This window comes from Macrotis lagotis, chromosome X, assembly GCF_037893015.1.
Source record: "Macrotis lagotis isolate mMagLag1 chromosome X, bilby.v1.9.chrom.fasta, whole genome shotgun sequence".
Lineage (NCBI taxonomy): Eukaryota > Metazoa > Chordata > Mammalia > Peramelemorphia > Peramelidae > Macrotis > Macrotis lagotis.
In genome coordinates, this window is record NC_133666.1 from 136,579,186 (window position 1) to 136,587,214 (window position 8,029).

The 8,029-nt window shown below is 39.8% G+C and overlaps 1 pseudogene; it reads left to right on the forward strand.

Moving 5' to 3' along the window:
• The first annotated feature begins 6,200 nt into the window (after positions 1–6,200).
• On the forward strand, positions 6,201–6,785 carry LOC141501589 (large ribosomal subunit protein eL18 pseudogene; annotated as a pseudogene).
• Positions 6,786–8,029: the final 1,244 nt, after the last annotated feature.

Consider the following 8,029-nt stretch of genomic DNA (forward strand, 5'->3'; position numbering starts at 1 on the left):
CGAATAGGATCTTGAAGAGTCAGACACAGTTGAAATGAGTTCATAACTAGTGCAAAAGTCAAATTGACTGACTACTCATCCTATGACGTTTCTGATCATGTTTTTCTTGAAAATCCTCCTGGGGGGCGGCTAGGTGGTGCAAGGGGGTGGCTATGTGGTGCAGTGAATAGAGCACCAGCCTTGGAGTCAGGAGTACCTGGGTTCAAATCCGACCTCAGACACTTAATAATTGCCTAGCCGTGTGGCCTTGGGCAAGCCACTTAACCCCCATTGCCTTGAAAAATCTAAAAAAAGAAAAGAAAAGAAAAGGAAAGAAAAGAAAAGAAAATCCTCCTGAAAGGATTCAACCAATATCCTGGAAATCTTTTCCCTCTTCATTCTACATTACATACCAATGAAGCATACTCAGGGTGTTCATCTGTACTATCAATTAATAAATGTTTATTAAGCATTTACTATAAACCAGGTGCAATACCAAGTGTTAGAATTACAAAAAAAAAGGCAAGCAAAACAAGTTCCCTGTTCATTGTCTAATGAGGGAAGACAACTTGCAAGCAACTATGTGCAAACAAGATATTGACAAAATGAATTGGAAACAATCAATAGACAAAAACTACTATTAATTTGCTGGTAGTGCATTTTGTTTTCCTTTTTGCTTTTGGTACTCTTAACTTGTATAAATTAAATAAGATAGATAGAGAATGGATCTGTGATTTCACTGATATAGGAACTCCCAAAAAAAGAAACTCTAAGGTAAAGTGATAAAAATGTATAAGCTTATGCAAATCAGGTTGATCTGAAGTCTATCATAAATATTTAGATGTAAAATTTATTATTTGGATTCTGAGTTTTTTGGTTTTTTGATTTTTTGCAAGGCAATGGGGTTAAGTGGCTTGCCCAAGGCCACACGGCTAGGTAATTATTAAGTGTCTGAGGATGGATTTGAGCTCAGGTACTCCTGACACCAGGGCCACTGCACCACCTAGCTGCCCCTATTATTTGGATTCTGAAGAAATATAAAAGTTATCTGCTCCAATTCTGTCATTACATAGATAAGGAAACTAAAGACTAGTGGAAGTTACTTGCTCAAGGTCACACAACTAAGAAAAAATGGAACTCAGGTCTTCTGACTCCTTCAGTTTATACACAGTTTCTGGCATCACACCTAGCAAATAAAACATATGTCCCTGAAGTTGAGGATTACCTTTAAGAGCAATGGAGAGATAACATGGTGGGTGTGAGTTGGTAGCAACATATTAAAGACAAGGTATTATTCAAGAAAAAAAATGATAATTCAGATAAAAAAATAGACATTAGGTTTTCTCAAATCTATTCATCTTCATTTTTTCTTTTTTGTTTATTTCTTCATTGGCTTTATTGAACTTTGAAACAGGAATGTTAAAGTCTTTTATAATTATCATAGTTAAAAAGAAAAAAAGATGGATTGTGAGAGGCAGGGATTACCAGTGAACAACTGCACACTCCACTGATATTTTCTTTGTAACAATAACAACTGCTACTGGGCCCAGGGTGCTGTGGCAATCACTTTCTTCCTTTCCTATAATACCCCTCTTAGCTCCCAATCCTCACATATGCTAGACTGGGTTCAGTCCTGGGGAAAGTTAACTCTAAAGAAAGAAGGATCTCATTTTTTTTCTCAAATTCTTTTTGTCTATTTGCATTACTATCCCGGTTCCCCAATAAGGATCACTTAAATCTTAAGTTTGGTTCAGAATCACTTAAATTTTAGGTTTGGCTCAAACCTCTCCAAAATGAGAATATAGGAAGAAATTCCATATAAAATATAAATCAGGTTAAGTCAGATATAGATCAGCTATTTATTTCCTACACACACACACACAAAATATTTTCCTAAGACTCATAAATACACAATTAACAAAGACTTAAGTAAGGAATAGGAACTTATAATTATTGATATTTTCTCCTTGGAGTTTAAGACTTAAACATCAAAACACAGAATAGTTTGCAGGACATGTGATTAGGCATTTCACCTATTACTTTATATTATTTTCCTCTAGATTTATATCATCTATCAAATTTTGTCAGGGTTTGGACTCATCCTCCTGATAGTAGTGATCTTTTTTCTTTTAGTTTCATTTTTTCCATTTACATGTAAAGACAGTTTTTACCATTAATTTTTTTTAGGTTTTTGCAAGGCAAATGGGGTTAAATGGCTTGCCCAAGGCCACACAGCTAGGTAATTATTAAGTGTCTGAGACCGGATTTGAACCCAGGTACTCCTGACTCCAGGGCCGGTGCTTTATCCACTGTGACACCTAGCTGCCCCAACATGAATTTTTTTCAAATAAAATTTTGAATTCCATTTTTTTCTTTATTCTTTCCTCCTCTCCCTCTTCCCTGAGAGGTTAAGCAATTTGATATGTTATATGTATGCAATCATGAAAAACATTTCTATATTAGTCATGTTGTATAAGAAAAAAAGAACAAAAGAAAAAACTATTAAAAAATAAAATAAACATAGTAATTCATCTGCATTCAGACTCTATCAGATCCTTTTCTGGATGTGAATAGCATTTTCTCATGAGCATTTTGGAAGTGTCTTAGATCATTGTATTGTGAGATGAGCTAAATCAATCATGGCTGATCATCACACAATGTTGCTGTTACTGTGTACAATATTCTCCTGGTTCTGCTCATTTCACTCAACATCGGTTCATATATACCTTCCAGGTTTTTCTGAAATCTGCTTACTGATCAGTATTTATAGCACAAAAGTATTCCATTACCAAAAGCAAAAATGAAAAAAAATGCACTAGCGAGGTGGCGTAGTGGATAAAGCAGCGGCCCTGGAGTCAGGAGTACCTGGGTTCAAATCCGGTCTCAGACACTTAATAATTACCTAGCTGTGTGGCCTTGGGCAGGCCACTTAACCCCATTTGCCTTGCAAAAATCTAAAAAAAAATGCACTACCAAAATACCTAAAGTATTCCAATTCATGGGCATCCCCTCAATTTCTAGTTCTTTGTAGTGTAGGAGTGGCTGGGGGCTTCAACTGAAGTGTTACCAGTATCACTGAAAAACCCAATAACTCCCAAGATAGCTACTCTTGAAATATCCACCTCAGGATGTCTGTTCTATCAACTGTGATTAGGAAAAGAAATACAAAACAGAAGAGGCTTGCCAAGGCCATGCTCAGGAGGAGTGACCAGAAAAGGCTCAAAGCATTCTAACTTGCTAACTAAATGGGGGGGGGGGGGGGGGGGAGAAAGGAGGGAAATCTGCTTCTTTTTAAACTGATGCAGTACTCCCAAAGGACCACCCAGAATTTGCTGCATCATTACAAACTACCAATTACTTCAGCATTGAGCCATAGGTATCCACATAAATTGCCATGGGTGCTCTGCAGACCTCCATTGCATAACTGTAGCAGTTTCATCTCTGAACATGCTCCATGGGATGCTTTCCAATAACCCTACTACCTCTAAACACCAAGAGAAGTAGAAGACCCCAGCAAGTTGAATGGACCCCCTTGAGGTCAGTGAAATCACCAGTCCAGCAGAGAATAATGAATACTCCAAAACAAAGGTTTTTAATTTTAATAAATATATTTCAAATGACTCTGCACCTTTGAAAATGCCACCAGATTTCCAGATCATGGAACACTATTGAGGAGTTCGGTTGTAGCAAGTGGGGTGGAAGGGAAGGGAGATTACTGTAGCAACAAAAGATAATTGAAGATGGGAAAGAACAAAGATAAGTACTACTTACTTTACCATTTTGCCAACTTCTGTATTAACTATAGACTCAATACCTATCTTTGCAGGTGCATAAAGAGAACTAACAGGTCAGTTATGGCAAAAATCCATTTCAGAGAAAATAGCTGGCCTTGAAAGCAAGAGACAAGATTTGTCATCATGGCCCTACCACTATTTCTGAATGTGATTTGGATTCATTGCTCTGGTCTCTGGACTTCAATTTCCTCATCTGAGAAATGAAGAAGTTGGTCCTGAGGTTCCCTCTGGAAGCTTGCCTGCCCAGTTGGACGATTCTTTATTTAGCAGAAGTCATCTCCAGAAGCCTCCCCACCACTTCCCTCTCCTCCTTTCCCTTCCTCTGGGCACATTGAATCCCAACCTCAGAACAATAAACTGGAGCAGCCCCAAGGACCAGGCCTGGCAAAATAGTTTTGATTCTGAAACTCCCTTTCACTCTCTCTTTTTCCTTGCAGAAACCTCTCCTAGTCCTAATTTCACACATGCTTCCCCATCAGCAGAAATACAAAAGGAAAACAAAAATTAAAATCCAGAGATAACGCACACATAAAGATTTATATAAATATAAATATACACTAAAAGATATAAATACATACAATATATAGAGATGGGGCAGCTAGGTAGAGCAGTGGCTAGAGCACTGGTCCTGGAGTCAGGAGGACCTGAGTTCAAATACAGCCCCAGACACTCAATAATTACCTAGCTGTGTGACCTTGGGCAAGCCACTTAACTCCATTGCCTTGCAAAAACCAAATAAATACATTGCCTTACAATATATAGAGACAAATATAGACATTTATAGACACAGAGACATAGTTATTGAAATTTACATTTACAAACACAACCAAAAATATAGATATATATACACAGAGGGATGCCTGTTTCATATAGATACACATATGGTGTTCAAAAAGAAGAGTAAAAATTAAAGCAGCATGCTTGGGAATGGGTCATAATAATAACTAATGTTTATATTCTGCCTAAAGGTTTTACAAAATACTTCCCTCATAACTCTGTAAGTTACAAGAATTATTAACAACCCATCTTATAGAGGAGGAAATCTTATAGATTGGAAGTCAGGAACTCAGGTCACAAAGTTTTCAGTGTTTGCATTTGAATCCAGACCTCTGAACAAGTACAGGGCTCATCACTACACTATAACTGCCTCTCTGAAATTAGGGGTGTCAGATATGTAGGGATTCATTTCTTCCCTAGTAACTTCTCTTCCATCTTCTACTGCATAAATCCCTTTTCAGGGAAGCCTTCCACATAGTTCCTGGTCTCATTCCTTGACCAAATCTAAGATCTTCCTTTGTAGGTTCTCCTTGGCCATAGTAGCCTTCTCCTGTGTGACATTTGAAGGGAGCTGTGTTACAGGAACTAATCATTCCACTGCTTACGTTATCCCTGAAACATGCGTAATGCTTTAAAGGAATGATCAGAGCAGTGGATAGAACACCGGCCCTGGAGTCAAAAGGACCTGAATTCAAATCCGATCTCAGACACATAGTTACCTAGCTATGTGACCTTGGGCAAGTCACTTAACCCCATTGCCTAAAATTAAAAAAAAATAAAAATAAAGGAGTGATCATCCCATTTGACAGATGAAGATACTGATGCCCAGAGGGTCAATGAATGAAAATTATTAGACCTTTAGTATGTGTTAAGAACTGTGCTAAGCTCTGATACTACAAATAGAAAATTAAGGCAGTCTTTGCTCTCAAAGAGTTATTCTGATTGAAGGACACAACATGGATGGGGTGGGGGGGGGAGCAGATTAAGGGCAAGAAGAAAGACCTAGGATCTCATGAGCACGGCAGAACAGAGTCAAAATAAAAAAAAAAGAAATCATGAGGGACAGGACTTCAGAAAAGCATGGAAAGACTTACATGAATTGATGCTGAATGATATGAGCAGAACCAGAAGAACCGTGTAGACATTAACAGCAACATTGTGTGATGATCAGGTTTGATGGACTTGCTTTCAGTAGTACAATAATCAAAGACAATTCTAAAGGACAAGTGATAGAAAATACCATCCACATTCAGGGAAGAAACTATGGAGTCTGAATTCAGACCAAAGCTTACTATTTACAATTTTTAAAATTTGTTTTATGTATTGTGATTTTCCCCCTCATAGTTTTTCCCTTTTTGATTTGATTCTTCTTTTACAACATAATTAATATATATATATATATATATGTTCAACTTAGTTATATATGTATAATCTATGTTAGATTACTTTCTATTAGGGGGATGGGGAAAGGGAAGGGAAGGAGAAAAATGTGGAACTTACAAAAAAATGATTGTTGAAAATATCTTTGCATACAGTTGGAAAAATAAATAAATACAATATTAAGAAGAAAAAAAAGAAAAGCAGAGAGTAAGGCATGGCTATCACTCCTGCTTAAAAGACCTGTCCTCCGCTTTCCTGTTTGGGCCGGTGTTCCGCAGGGCGCCAGCATGGGAGTCGACATCTGCCACAACAAGGACCGCAAAGTCCGGCGCAAGGAGCCCAAGAGCCAGGACATCTACCTGCGGCTGCTGGTGAAGCTCTACCACTTCTGGCCCGGAGAACCAACCCCACCTTCAATAAGGTCGTCCTCAAGAGGTTGTTCATGAGCCGCACCAACCGCCCCACCCTCCGGTCCCTGTCCCGAATATCAGGAAGATGAAGCTGCCGGGCAGGGAGAACAAGACGGCCGTGGTGGTGGGCACCGTGACGGACGATGTGAGGATCCAGGACGTGCCCAAGCTGAAGGTGTGTGCCCTGCGCGTCACCAGCAACGCCCGCAGCCGCATCCTCAAGGCCGGGGGCAAGATCCTCACCTTCGACCAGCAGGCCATGAGCTCGCCCAAGGGCTGCGGCACCGTCCTGCTGTCTGGTCCCCTCAGGGGCCGCCAGGTGTACAGGCATTTTGGGAAGGCACCGGGCACTCCCCACAGTCACACCAAACCCTATGTCTGATCCAAGGGCCGAAAGTTCGAGCCTGTCAGGGGCCGCCGCGCCAGCAGAGGCTACAAAAACTAACTCCCTTCTTCCTTGTTACATTAAAGATTTTTGGACAACAACAACAACAACAAAAGACCCGTCCTCCTCATCTCTGCCTCCTGGCTTCCTTTTAGTCTCAGTTAAATTTTCCCCTTTGGCCAGTCTCTCTTAATGCCTCTCCTTTGAGGTGACTTCCAATTTATTCTGAATATATCTTGTTTGCATGCAGTTATTTCTGAGTTTCCTTAGCCATTAGAATGGAAGCTACTTGAGGGCAGGAATCATTTCTTGCCTTTGTTTTTATACCTGCACTTAGCATAGTGGCTGGCATTTTATAGAGGATTCACAAATGTTTGTTGACTTCCAGAGGGGAGGAGAGGGTGTAATAGTAGGGTCCATGGGGAGACCCAGGTGTCCTTAAGATTCCTTGGGTAAGACTGACAGTCTTCCATCTTTACACAAAATTTTAGCAGTGACCTTCTCTGGCCATTGAAATACAGTAAGCCAAGGTCATCATGCATAGGAGGTGGGGAGCAGGCTCAAGGCCAGAATGGAGCAGGAACTTAAGGCTGCTCCTTCAGGGGATAGGGCTGAGGAAAGTTATGATGACTAGCTGAGAAAATGGAAGGTGACATGAGCAGGAAGATTAAGAAGAAAGAGAGATTCTTTTGGGGGTGTGGGGGGAGATCCTAGAAAATGGATAAGTGAACCAGAAAAGTAAAATTATTAGCCCAGGGTCAAAAATAAATGAGCTAAGTGAGAGGTGTAGCTCTGGTGTCTTAACTCCCAACCTAACACTCTTTTAACCATTCTGAATAATAGAAATATTTTACAATTTTCAGTGTTAAATAAATAATAATCATTGTACTGATCCTGGAAGTCAAAGACAAAGAACTTTCTCACTGTACTACTCTTCCTAACACAGTGGATAGAGCACCGGCCCTGGAGTCAGGAGTACCTGGGTTCAAATCCGGTCTCAGACACTTAATAATTACCTAGCTGTGTGGCCTTGGGCAAGCCACTTAACCCCATTTGCCTTGCAAAAACCTATAAATAAACAAATAAATAAATATACGAAATAAAATACAGATGCCTACAAAGGAAACCAAAGGTCACTAAAAATAAAGTCGTATTTTTTCTCCATCCATGTGCACAGGTCCCTAGTTAAGAACCCCTGAGATCCCTAAGGTGCCCTTCAACTTTAATGAATTCTGAACTACTCAAGCAAAACTGCCTCAGAGGTGAGGCACCATAAGAAAATAAAACTGCCTGCATCTGACTAA